The sequence below is a fragment of the Meles meles genome, chromosome 2 (assembly GCF_922984935.1).
Source record: "Meles meles chromosome 2, mMelMel3.1 paternal haplotype, whole genome shotgun sequence".
Classification (NCBI taxonomy): domain Eukaryota; kingdom Metazoa; phylum Chordata; class Mammalia; order Carnivora; family Mustelidae; genus Meles; species Meles meles.
Window position 1 is genome coordinate 183,070,247 of NC_060067.1, and position 14,433 is coordinate 183,084,679.

The 14,433-nt window shown below is 40.7% G+C and overlaps 1 pseudogene; it reads right to left on the reverse strand.

Moving 5' to 3' along the window:
• Positions 1 to 665: 665 nt before the first annotated feature.
• On the reverse strand, positions 666 to 808 carry LOC123937648 (annotated as a pseudogene).
• Between the last annotated feature and the right edge of the window lie 13,625 nt (positions 809 to 14,433).

Consider the following 14,433-nt stretch of genomic DNA (forward strand, 5'->3'; position numbering starts at 1 on the left):
CCATGTCAACTGTTGGTTAATCACAGAAGTGGAAGACAGGATACCTTAGAAAATTTACAACTTTCAGGTTTCTCAGGTGTAATTTTACTCATATTTTCCCTTACTTTGAGAAATACCTATTGTGTGTAACAGTGTCAAGAACTATTCTAGATGCTAGGGCAATAACAGTGGAAAAGCCAGTCACTGAGTTTATGAACTCAGAACACTTCTAAACAAAATGTCTTATGATTCTAAGCTACAAATTTTATTGCTTTTTAGAGATCCTCCTTTTCTCCAGTGGTGAGCTTTTTCTGATAAAAAGGCTAATGACTAGTCAAAAAGGTCAACAAATGAAAGAAAAGAAATTGGGAAAAATTTGAGCCTGAAAACCCTATTATTAGCCCCTTGGTACTCATGGTAATAAAGGAAGTAATAATGCCATCACAAGTCTGACTTATCAAGTTGACAAAACCCCCTGAATCTTCAGTTCTATGAATCCAGACTCTCACAGTGTTGTTGTGGCTGTTGTCACAGATAACCTGGATTTTTTTTGGTAAGAAGCGAAGGAGAAGACCCACCATTTAATTCTGATGGAGACTTCGAATTTTTGGGGACTAAAGCTAATGTTAGAGCAAGTTAATTTCTCCCTGGCAATTGTTTTTCTCTGTTTCTAGTTGCTCCATGCTGGACTGTTAACATTTAAGGATCGCTGAGTAAAATCCCTTCAGGATAGCCACTCATAAACATTCCATGTTTTGTTAACTATTAAAGTAAGGAAACAACATCTTGTTTTCTACACTTGATCTTAGCCAAAAGGCCGAGAAGCGATAACAACATCTTGTTTTCTAACTGGGAAAAATAGTACATGCCATGGCCTCTAAAGGCCTCCAAAACAGCTTTTCCATGTTTTGTTTGCACTGGAATCTCAAAAGCTGACGATATCTTTCCTTCCTTCCTGCTCCTTGATGTCATGAAAAGCTTCCCATGTAAGTCTGATCTTTCCAGTTGAACGGATTTATACAGTCTCTCATGGACACAAACACTCTTGTGCAAGAGAATTCTACAGTGTGAGGGCTTGAGCGTACTTAAACTGTTATTTTTTCTCTCTCAATAAACTTAACTTGTCTTAACTATCATATAATTTAACTTTATGATCCATTCCACATTCCTGCAGGAAATCTTCTTTTAAACATGATTATATACTTCGAGAATGGAGCTGCTAATTTTTCCCTGAGTTGCATTTTTTATGGTTGCTCCTTTACTTCCTGGTTGCATATTTTGGATGACACATCCATAGCAACAGTAGATTTGTTTATAAGTAAACTGAAGAAGAAACATGGACTTTGGTTTTGCCTGGGCATACAAAGCGCATCTAGACTGCAATTGTAATCATGTCCACTGGTGGTGATGTGGGCCAGAGTTTATCAGGATTTCCAAAGAAACCTGCTCTCTGGGAGGAAATCTATCAGCCACGGCAACACAAAATGAAACACGTTGGCGTGGAAATTTCCACTCTTTTAAAATATATTTTAAATTTAGTGTTTAAAAATAAGTGTAAGTCAAAATGGCATCCATATGGCTAAAAAGAAGCTAAGCTGTCACTATTTGCAGGCAACATGATAGTATACATAGAAAATCCTAAAGACCATCAAAACAACCGAAAAAACGATTAGAAATAATAAACAAATTCAATAATGTGGCAGGATACAAAATTAATACCCAGAAATTGGTAGCCTATCTATACACTAACAATGAAATCACAGAAAGAGAAATATAAAAAGAAATCATTTATAATTACTCTAAAAAGAATAATATATCTAGGAGTAAACTTAACCAAAGAGGTGAAAACCTGTACTCTGAAAAGTATAAAACACTGATGAAAGGAACTGAAGATGACACAAAGAAATGGAAAGTTATCTTATGCTCATGGATTGGAAGAACACATGTTGTTAAAACGTCCATATTACCCAAAGCAACCTACAGATTCAGTGCAATCCCTATCAAAATACCAACAGCATTTTTCACAGAACTAGCACAAATAGTGCTAAGATTTGTAAGAAATCATGGAAAAGCCCAAATAACTAAAGCAATCCTGAGAAAGAACAGAGCTGGAAGTATCAGAATTCCAGATTACAAGATGTACTATAAAACTATAGTAATCAAAACAATATGGTACTGGCACAAAAAACAGACATATAGATCAATGGAACAGAAGAGAAAACCCAGAAAGAAACCCATAATTATACGGACAGTTAATCTATTGCAAAGGAGGCAAGACAATGCAATAGGGAAAAGATGGTCTTTTCAATAAACGGTGTTGGGAAAACAGAACAGCTAGATGCAGGGGCGCCTGGGTGGCTCAGTTGGGTTAAAGCCTCTGCCTTAGGCTCAAGTCATGATCCCAGGGTCCTGGGATCAAGTCCCGCATTGGTTCTCTGCTCTGCGGGGAGCCTGCTTCCTCCTCTCTCTCTGCCTCCCTCTCTGCCAACTTGCGATCTCTGTCTGTCAAAAAAAAAAAAAAAAAAAAAAAAGACAACAGCTATATGCAAAAGAATGAAACTGGACCACTTTCTTATATCATACACAAAAATAAACTCAAAATGGATTAAAGACTTAAACAGGGGTCCCTGGGTGGTGCAGTCAGTTGAGCATCTGACTCTTGGTCTCAGCTAAGGTTGTGCTCTCAGGGTTATGGAATTGAGCCCCGCACCAGGCTCTGTGCTTAGCACAGAGTCTGCTTAAGAGACTCTTTCTCCCTCTGCCTTTGCCCAGCCCCTGCTCTCTGTCTCTTTTTCAAATAAATAAATAAATCTTAAAAAAAAAAAAAGATTTAAATGGTGAGACCTGAAACCGTAAAAATTCTAGAAGAGAACACATGCAGCAATTTCTCTGACACTGGCCACTAAGGCAATGAAAACAAAAAAATAAACTACTGGGACTCCATCAAAATCAAAATTTTCTGCACAGCAAAGGAAACAATCAGCAAAACAAAAAGACAACATACTGAATGGGAGAAGGTATTTGCAAATGATATATCCAGTAAGAAGTAAGTATCTAAAATATACAAAGAACTTATAGAAGTCAATAAAAAAACAACAACAACAAGGAATCCAATTAAAAAATGAGCAGAGAACCTGAGTAGACAGTTTTCCAAAGGAGACATACAGATGGTCAACAAACACATGAAAAGATATTCAACATCATTAATCATCAAGGAAATGAAAATCAAAACTACAATGAGACATCACCTCCTATCTGTCAGAATAGCTAAAATCAAAAATATAAGAAACAACAAGTGTTGGTGAGGATGTAGAGAAAAAGAGACCCTCATGAACTGCTGATGAGAAGGCAAACTGGTAGAGCCATTGTGGAAAACAATTTGGAGTTTCCTCAAAAAATTAAGAATAGAAATAACCATATTATCCAATAATTCCATTACTGGCTATTTACCCAAAGATTTACCCATATATTTATTTTAACATTATTGTAGCTATATATATAATAAACAACAGATGGAAGCAACCTAAGTGTCTAACAGATGAATGGATATGGAGAATGTGATATACATACACACACACACACACACACGCACACACACACACACACACACACACACATATCAATATTACACAGCCACAAAAGGGAGGAAATCGTGCCATTTGAGACAACATAGATGGACCTAGAGGGTGTTATGCTAAATGAAATAAGTCCAACTGAATAAGACAAATACTATATGATTACACTCATAAATGCAATCTTAAAAAAGAAACAAAAAGCAAGATCATACCTAATACAGAGAACAAACTGATGGTTGCCAGAGTGGAGGGTTGGGAAAGGGACTGACAGGAAAAGGGAGATACAGGCCTCCAGTTATGGAATGAATCAATCATGAGAATAAAAAGCAGAGCATAAGGAATACAGTGTATGATATTGTAATAGCGGTATAATGGGACAGATGGTAGCTACACTGTGGTGAGCACGTCGTAATGTACACACTTGTCAAATCACTAAGTTGTACATTTAAAACTGACATAGTGTGTCAACTATACTCAATATACAATATATATTATAATAAATAGTATATATATTAGTATAATATATAGTATATATTATAATAAATATACAAATAATATAAATAATAAAAATAATATATATCATAATGTATATAATAAAAACTACTGCCTGTTGAAGGAAAAACAATACGTGCGGGTTAGCAATGGGGTGAACTAATGAACAATCTGAGCCCGCTCAATCATTAGTTCAACAAACATATTGAGTTCTCATTATGTTAGACCTTGTGGGGACTACAGAGATAAACAGAATGTCATTTTCACCTTGAGGATCTGGTCCTGTGGACTAGAGATATATGCACGGAGAGCACAATGTGAGGCGATCTATGTTAAAACCAGGGATAAGCTGCATCAAGTTCAAATGGGCTCAGAGGAATGAGAAGTGCCTCCTTCTTGACTACAGTGTTGGAGAGTTCATGACAGGGAAGGGGAAGCCTTGAAGGAGAAGCAGGATTTCAACAGTTGGGATGGGAGAATGAAGAGAACTCCATACTGAGTGAGCAGATGAATAAATGCCAGCTTTCTGTTTTGACTTGAGAACAGAGAGAGAATATCAAACAGGCAGGTTGGGGCTTGATTTTGGATGGTCTTGAATGTTACGCTATAGAGTTCACACTTCATATCCTGTAGCAAAGGAAAGTTCATGAAGACTTTAAAAGGAACTTGACATACTTTTGTTATTTTAACAAATGCAGATTCTGATTCAGTAGGTCTGAATGGAGCTTGTGATATTGTGTTATTTTGTTTTTTTGTTTGTTTGTTTGTTTAAAATGGTGAGCAGTAAGTAGCTGGGAGTGGGTGGAAATGCATTACAAGAAAGGGGAGGGGGAGGGTTTCCAGTTTGGATGTGACCCTAACCATCTAGGGGAAAAGGAGACCCAGTGCGGTAAGCAGGGGAGCAAGGTAGCAAGAAGGACAGATCTTGGTAGTCAAATGGACCAGACTTGGCAACTGATGGACTGGTAGTTGAAGGGCAGTAAGGGAGAAGTACGAGCAGAGAATGATGCCAAGGATTTTGGCTTTTTTGACCCAGCAGATTAGTAAAATCATAATGGATTCCTGGAAAGGAAGAGTGTGCTTTGTGGTAGTTATGGAGAAGAGTTGCAGGGCGGGGAATGATTATTTTTGTTTTGGTAAGGTAGATGGAAATACATATTTAGAGCAGTGATTTTCAGATTTTTCACACACATGCAGATCACTGGGAGGCTTGTAAAAATGCAGATTCTGATTCAGTAGGTCTGAATGGAGCTTGTGATTCTGTTTTCCCTCTCAGCTCCCAGGAGATGTCAATTCCACTGGCTGGTTCATGTAACACAAATCTAGACCCTGGGAAAGAAATGAGTTTTGGATGATTTGGAGCCATTTTAATAGAGGTCACAATTACAGTCATGGGACCAGGAGGCATGAATATTATAGAACACAGACTAAAAAGAGAAGTGGGAGGGGGGACAGACAGCAGATGTGCCCAGACAAGAAGGTCAGGTGAGAAAGGTGAGCCAGTGAAAGTATTAGGAAGGAACAGCCAGAGGTGTTTTAAAGAAACTTGGGATCCTCACAATCATGGAAGCCGAAGAGTTTGAGAAAAATACAATGTTTATCAGTCAAATGCTAAATTATTCCAAATACAGGAGGAATGGGACCAGGGCTCTGAATTAGTGAATTTTCACTGACTTTTCAAGGTACTGCTTTCTGTGGAAAGACAAGGGCATAAACTGGGAGACAGAAATGAATGGAAAGTAAAGATGAAGCAAAAATGTATGTTTATTGTATTTTTTCGACAATTGCTTGTATGTGGACACGTAGATACTGACAGTTTCTTGGGTATATTATTGTTGCAAAAGGGTTCCCCCTCCCCCCCCTCCCGCCCCCCGGGTGCTAAGACTGTAAGACAGCAGTACGTCATGAGACAGGTGACAGGAGGCCGTAAGGAGACAAGGTGTTGACTTCTCAGAAAGATGAAGCGAGGTCTCCACAGCACAGAAGTTAGCTTTGGAAAAGAAGAGGGCTCTTGATACGTGTTTCAGTTATGCACGGCCGTGGAACAAACCTCCTCAAAGCCGGGGGAGAAGCACCAAGCAACATCGGTTTGTGACTTGCCACCAGAGACCTTTGCCACCTTTACGCTCCAGGCGTCTCAGCTGGGCCCACCGGAAGCAGCCCCAGTTTGCACGCGGGTCCAAATGACCAGAGCCCTTTGCCTCCCTGCCCTGGCCTGGATGTGGAAATGCCGAGGAGGGTCTCAGCCTGGACTTTTCTACGTGGTGGCTCAGGAAAGGGGGTGTTTGTAGTAAGACCTTTGAGGGTCCAGGCACTGAGGTTCACATGGCGTCGCTGTTGTCATATTCCTTAGGTCACAGCCAAGGAATGTAGCCAAGCCATATTCCAGAGGTCCCAGGGAGCTGAGGCCCAGTGTGGAGGAGGATGGCCTAGGGACATAAACACAGACTGACAATAGTTTCGGGCCGTTTTATAACTTGCTTCTAAGACAACAGGAAAACAGAGGACCCGTGAAGGTAAAGAACATTTTTGAAGTAAAGAGGGAAACTGAGGTAGTTTGGGTTGAAAGGCTTTGTTCAGCGGAGACAGAAGGACACTCATTTTTCTTTCTTTTTATTTCTCTCTCTCTCTCTTTAAGGTTTTACTTATTTATTTGACAAACAGAGATCACAAGTAGGTAGAGAGGCAGGCAGAGAGAGAGAGGAAGCAGGCTCTCTGCCAAACAGAGAGCCTGATGCGGGGGTCGATCCCAGGACCCTGAGATCATGACCTGAGCCAAAGGCAGAGGCTTTAACTCTTTAACTCACTGAGCCACCCAGGCACCCCAGAAGCTCATCTTTTTTTTTAAAGATTTTACTTATTTATTTGACAGAGAGAAACCACAAGAGAGGCAGGCAGAGAGAGAGGAAGGGAAGCAGGCTCTCCGCTGAGCAGAGAGCCCCACGCGGGACCCGATCCCAGGACCCTGAGATCATGACCCGAGCCGAAGGCAGCAGCCTAACCCACTGAACCACCTAGGTGCCCCGAAGCTCATCTTTTAAAAGAGAAGCAGTAACAAAACCATTTCTATGAGTCAGGGAGTGATTCCTTTTTTTTCTTATACAGTTTCTTATGAACTCTGGGATTCTGAATTAAAGCTGCTATTATGGGATGCCACATGATAAAAAACTTAGTTTTGGGCACCTGGGTGGCTCAGTGGGTTAAGCCGCTGCCTTCGGCTCAGGTCATGATCTCGGGGTCCTGGGATCGAGTCCCGCATCGGGCTCTCTGCTCAGCAGCGAGCCTGCTTCCCTCTCTCTCTCTGCCTGCCTCTCTGTCTACTTGTGATTTCTCTCTGTCAAATAAATAAATAAAATCTTTAAAAAACAAAACAAAACAAAACAAAAAAACTTAGTTTTAACAGAAATTCCTTTTTTTTTTTTTTTTTTGAGTCAGGTGTTTTGGAAATGCATGCCATTTGTACCTTCATGTACTATATGATACTAAGTGAAAATAATGGCAAGAACTGTGGAGGGTGTGAGATTTTACCAAAACTGCAAGCTAAGGAGTTTTCTTGCCACACTTTCATGGGTGCTAGCAAAGACACGAGTCTCCAGGGTCAGAGATAAAGGACTTTCTTATTCGCAGCAACAGCAGTATCCAGAGTATCTGCATGCTCTCCACTGCTCCCCGTAGCCCTAAGCCTCACGGGACACTGTGAATAAGGCTGGGTGACATCTGAACATGTAGTTAGGAAGCCTGATTCTTTTATAACTGGCAGTAGACAGGTTTGCTTTTTTTCAGAGGGAAATACTATTTTCATTATACTGTACAGTCTGTCCTCCAGTAGGATGGGAGATACTCTTTTCATCTTCCCAGGCTGTAAGTAAGCCTATCCTCTGCTCTGGAGAAAGAGATGCTATCTCTAGCTCCCAACACTATTTGTTACGTAAGGCATCCCTGAAAAGACAATCCAGAGCAAAGATGGCCAGGGCCCCTGTTTGTAAGACAGGCAGAAATGTGGAGGGAGACACACAGAGCATTGTCCCCCAACAATTAATTTTGAGATATTACTTCATTGTGCAAGAAATGGTCAAATTTGATGCAAATAAATTTCTACCATGAAAAAATATTTCATGGTAACCCTCAGTATACCATTACTTAACAATATTCTTTATTTTACATTTATGGCATGTTGTTTTATATATCAAATTTTACACCGACAAATTTTTTATGGAGTCAGAGAAAGTACAAATAAGGCTCTCTTATTATGATTCATGCTGGAGCCTGGGTGATCTATTGGGATTTTTTTAAAAATTAATTAATTTATTTTTTCAGCGTAACAGTATTCATTGTTTTTGCACAACACCCAGTGCTCCATGCAATACGTGCCCTCCCTATTACCCACCACCCCCGCCCCTTCAAAACCCTTAGGTTGTTTTTCAGAGTCCATAGTCTCTTATGGTTCGCCTCCCCTTCCAATTTCCCTCAACTTCCTTCTCCTCTCCATCTCCCAATGTCCTCCATGTCATTTGTTATGCTGGGATTTTTTTTAATGAAAGTTTTAAACTGTCGTCAGATGTTCATCAATTATCACTATGGTAGGCTTTCTGTAGAACATATAAATAGGAAACATGGAATTATCTTTAACTATTTGAAGCTGTGTTGTATTGAAGACCGAATAAATGAATTCATCATGCACATTTAAATAAAAGATAAGGACAAGAGTGTCATAATAGAAGTTGTAAGCAATTTAGGAAACTGATTTCAGTGTTTAGCAGCTTGATGGAGTCTTTGGGGAAATCACAATCACGAGAGGACTGGTAGGGCTATGGGACATCAGTCACCAATGGCCCTCCCTATGGGGGTCCTGTGCAGGGATTCCCGGCTGTATTACCTGGGTTCCAGCTCTCCTCAGGGGTTTCCCTGCAGCTCTAATGGAACAGCAGGAGCCAATTAGGATCTAGGGTCGGTCTAGGTCTACAAGAGATTTGTTCCAGCCCAATGTATGGTGTGAACACTTAGGGATGTGATGTGGATTTATATTTCAAATCTACCATGGGATGGTATAGGTGTGATGCAGTCCCAGGAGTACTGGAACCCAGAGATCTTTTTGCTTTATTTTTTTTTTTTAAGATTTTTTTTTTAGATTTATTTGAGAGAGAGAGAGAGCATAAGCAGGGGAAGTGGCAAGGAGAGGGAGAGGGAGAAGCAGACTGCCTGCCAAGCAGGGAGCCCAATGTGGGCTCGATCCCAAGACCAGGGATCATGACCTGAGATGAAGGCAGATGCTTAACTGACTGAGCCACCCAGGTGCGCCCCTTCAACCCCTGAGATCTTTTTAACGCAAGGATCTGAAGTTTAGAGTACCCGTGGAATGCTTTCACTTATTGGAGAAGTTTGAGGACAATATTTGTTAATCACTATGCAGGTCTATTTTTCTAACAGCTTTAAAGACACCAAATCTATTTTATCTGTAAATATCCTTATCCTTTTGCATATTCAGTTCTACTCAAGAGGTCATTATGGGGGAGGGCTGTGAATTCTGAATCACAAGTAGAAAACTGTTATAGAAAGAAGGGACACTTAGCAAGGAAGGCGGGACCTGAAATGGAATCCAAAATGTTCAATTTCTTAGTTCAGGCTTGCAACACAAATAATAATCAAATTTCCTGTTGTTGTTTTCTCCTAAATTTATGTTTGCATTTCTTTTCATTGGTTCAGTTGAGTTGAAAATACAATTTTATATTAAGGGGCAACACTAAATCAATTATTTATCTTCTTAATGTTCCAGTAGTGTCTGGTAAGTTGATGAAACACTGAAGTGGTTTGGAATATTGCATTAGTCAATATAGCTACAAAGAATAAGGAAAGAAATCAGTGGAATATCCACTTTTTCCCCAGCATGCAACTTGCTTACTTTTTCTCCTGTGACCACATTAACCCCTTGCTGAATACTGGCTGTCTGGCCATACTACTATTTTCATGTTACTTTTCTTATTAGAACATTTATTTCCTTATTATTTATTACCTTTGCTTTTCTATCTATTATCTTCTTACTCTCTCCTACCCCCCCCCCCCATTTAATGTTTTTTGAACACCTATTTTTACCACTGGGTAGTTTTAACCTTTCCCAGAATTGAAGCCTTGCTACTCAAATGATAAGGAAACAGTTTTCGTGAAACTAATGAATACATTAGTTATTTAGTTCTGTGAAAAACATTAGTTCCCTGGGAAGTGATAAATGTCAGTTCTGTGGAAAATCGTCATACTTCATGTTAGGAGATTTTGGTTTCCAGATGGGAATCTTTGTCATCTGCACTACTCTTCAGCTCTCTTTGCTAACTTTTAAGATTGAGTACACTGTCCAGATAGCGGAAGATGATCACTGAAAATGACGTTGGTTGACCAATCCAAACTATCACACCACAAACACTAGTTTGTGTTATCAAACTAGCACACACACCAAACTATCACATTTGTCATGAAACAAGCGACAGTGATGACATAAAAGTGAGAAATAAGACCCTCCTTAACAAACTTCAGGCTTCTTACCCAGTGGTATCAGGCTTTTCTGAAAAACACAGGAGTACCTGGCATTCGGCTACCCTGATGAATATCGGAGGGATGCTTTCCTCTGGGCTAGCTTGGCAAGGATGAGGAACAGGGAATGTCGGTAGAGGGAGCTGGAATAGTGGGACCATGAGCGGAGGAAAAGCTTTAGGAAAGAACAAAACAATTCAGATGTTGCTACTGTATAGTGAACTGGGAGAAAATGGCCATCATGAGAGGCTATCCCAGGAGTCTAAAAATCAGATGGGGCTTTTTGAACCAGGAGAACCTCCTGATTGCTAGTGTTACGGTGTAACTATTCCAAGTAGTTATCATTAATGTTACCTTTTTCTCAGGTTGAAAGGAGTTTAGGTCATGCAATCATCTTTCTTGAACGCACGTGACTGTGGACCCCTGGGTAGAGACAGAACACAGTAATGTGGTTGCAAGCAGTGGCTAGGAGTGCAGGAAGAAGGCACAGAATCTTATGGTTTGGGTGAAACTGGGCAAGTAATAAACAACAGATGCCATTTATCGATTGGCTGCAAAGGGCCGGGCTCAGGGCTAGGATGTGGAGAACTTAGTCCAGGTGAATTGAATCTCTGCCCTCCAGTTTAGATGCAGATTAGAAAGATTAGATTAGAAAGCAGGGAATTCATAGGCACTGATGGTGAATGCAGGGCTTCAAGATGCTAGACAAGACAAGAAAAAATATCAGAAACACAAGCAACAGATGCTTTACTATGGAGATCTTGAAAAAAAAAAAAAAAACAACAACAAAAAAAAACCCCAACAACAACACTGTTTCTTCTTCAGCCAAGAAGTCTTCTTCCGTATGTACGGCGCAGAAATATGTCAAAGGATGGAACGAACCATGGTCTTGCAGAAGGGAGCAAGGAGGACATGGAAGGGCCAGGAAACGGGCTGAGCTGGCTAGAACAGAGAGGGCAGAACGCATGGCAAGGGCAGAACTGACATGCAGGTCATAATCTCCCCACCGGTCAGACGTGTGCTTCTGATGGACATCCCGCAAAGAGGGCCGTGATGCAAACAAAGCAAGGCTTTGCTCCTGAAAACAGGGGGAAAAAGTCTAGCTTGGGCCTTGGATAGGGCCAGCTCATCATTCCCAACCTGGCTGCAGGTGTGAATCAAGTTAACACGTTTGTCTCTGGCTGTCCCTGGCCACAGCTGACTGGACAGAACATAGTTACATGACCCCAGAAGAACCAAAGCATTGAGTAGACTGAACCCGTTAAATGACTTCTTGTCCAAGATATGAACTAAGAGTCATATTGGCCTGTGATGGATATGGGAGCCGAGGTCACCGGATCTGGGGTTGAGCAGCCCTTCTCCACGACATGCCTCCCGAAGTCAAGCTTTTGTGTCTATGAGAGAAATCAGCTAATAGAACAAGGCACGGGGAGAAGCAGAGACCTGACACCATGGGACACGGGGGAGGGATTATTGAGGTGACTGCCCGCCTCTGTGTGTCATGAGATACCCTTGTAACTTTTAAGAAATACTCCTTTGGGGGGAAGTCAGTTTGTGTTCTTTGCAAACAAACAGCTTTAAAATGCATGCTTTTCTAAAGAGTTTGGGTTTATCTTATAGGTATGGAGAAACTATACTAAGTATTAAGCAAGGGGTCCCACAATCAGGATTTATTTTGTTGTCATAAAATAACTTGGCTGCAACATGGAGGGTGGTTCAGAGAAGATTCAAATCAGAAGGAGAGAAAAATCCCAGGAATTCATGGGAATATTCTGGGCAAGAACTGAGGAATTCCTGAACCAAGGGAAGGATGCAAGGAAGAAAATATAGAGCTAAGAGGTATTTAGAAAGCCCAGACAAAAGGACCCAGTGAATGAATATTGCCAAGGATTAAGGATAGAAGGACGGGTGATGAATTAGCTGGTGTGACTAGCAAATTGGTAATCCTGGTAAGGACTTTAGAAGGTGTTAGATTTGCAAATGAAAAAAAAAAAAATGAGATTAGCTTCAGAGGCTTTGAGGAGTACATCATAAGACACTCCCAAGGAGTGAGAGCTCCGGGGAAAGTTCTTGGCTTCCACAGACATATGGTAGTTGAAACAATAGGAAGTAAGTGGAATGAGGAATATAAAGATATAAAAGAGAACTCAGAAGAACAGCGGTGCTCAAGGCACAAGCAGAGAAACAAACTGAGAAAAAGACTGAGAAAGAATGAATAAGAGGTAGAAGAAAAGCCAGGAGAGCAATGGTCAGAGAAAAAAAAAAAAAAAGAGAGAGAGAGAGAGAGAATTCAAATAAAAAAGTATGGGGGCACCTGACTGGCTTAGTTGGAAGAGCACGTGACCCTTGGTCTCAGGGTCATGAGTTTGAGTCCCATGTCAGGTACAGAGATTATTTAAACAAATAAAACTAAAAAAAGGAAGGAAGGAAGGAAAGAGGGAAGGAACCAAAGGATTACGTGAAGTCAGTGGGTTTAAGACTTAAATATAGACATTTCCAGGGCCATGGTAGATACTTGAGATCAAAGGAACAGGCTGATGGGCAAAGGCTGGTTTGGGGGACCACTGGGCAGAGGTTCACTCTAAGGTAAGCAGGTGCCCATAGGCCTGGGTCAGATATAGGCTTGGTGTCCAGGAAAGGCTGTTAAGAATTTGTTGAACCCTATACAAATTCACAAATCTAGAGGTTTTGTTGTTGTTTTTTTTTTAAAAAACCATAACCTTTCTTTATTCTGAATTTTAACAACGTAACTATCTAAGAGCAGTTAAGAACTGCATTTTTCCCAGGCTTATGAAATGCAAAAGGGCAAAGCTCCCATTTCGCTAATGAGAGAATACAATTACTGTCTAACGAAAATAATTTAAGGGCTAAGTAAGATAATTTAAAGAATCTGGAAGAGTCATAAATGCAAATGAATAATTTTATATAATGTTTATCTACCCCTCCCAGCTGAAATCACTGATCCCAGGAGCTACACATCTAGCTCTATTTGGTCCTGATGGGACTATGCCCAGGTGACCTGCTGGGGACACTTTGCAGCCCTAATTCCCAGGCTCAGTTGGGCTCTCTGCAGCCTTCTGCAGGTGCGTCCTGGGTTTTTCTGTCTCTCTTCTCCTCTCTAGACTTGAGAGCACTTGCCACCTATACTCTTACCGTCTTCCTATGTGGTCTGATAAGAACTCCATGCACACTGACATTGACCTGAACCGGGTGCCACTTAAACCAGTTTCTCGCATCACTCCTGGACCTCAGCATTGAACCAGCAGAGTGTGGTTCCCACAGCTTCTCTCCAGCTGCCTCCACCTCTCCGTCTGGCTCTGTTCCTGAGGGCTCAGCCTGCTGGCCCCTATTCATGAAAGGGCATGATTTTTAATCACAGATAAATGGCTACTTTAACAGAAAAAGCATTCCATTTGTTTCTGTATCTTCCCAGAGAAAAACTGAAGTTAAATAAAAAGAACGGAGGAAAGCATTCAATCTGAAGTAGGCCCTTCACTCGAAAACATTGCCCCAATGTCCCTATTTTGTCAGACACAGGAATAAATGAAAGAGAGGATGTAATCATTTTTCAGCAGCGTTTGGCTGCTTTCGCAGTGAACAAAGAACTATGAGGGATGTTTATGAAATTCTTGCTTCAGGGTTAAGAGTCCAAACTAGTGTTTTAAGAAAACTGTTAAGGGAAATCTCAGATGTGATTGATAGCCTGTTGTAATTTGGTTGGCAAATAACCCTGTCTATACATTTTCTTTTCTTAAAACAAAATTTGGCATTTTTCCTGTTGTAAAAACTGATAATCTCAAATTAAAGAAAGATTTTATTATTTGGTGAAGCTATTTTTACATTTGCGATTAGAGCTATCAGAGGA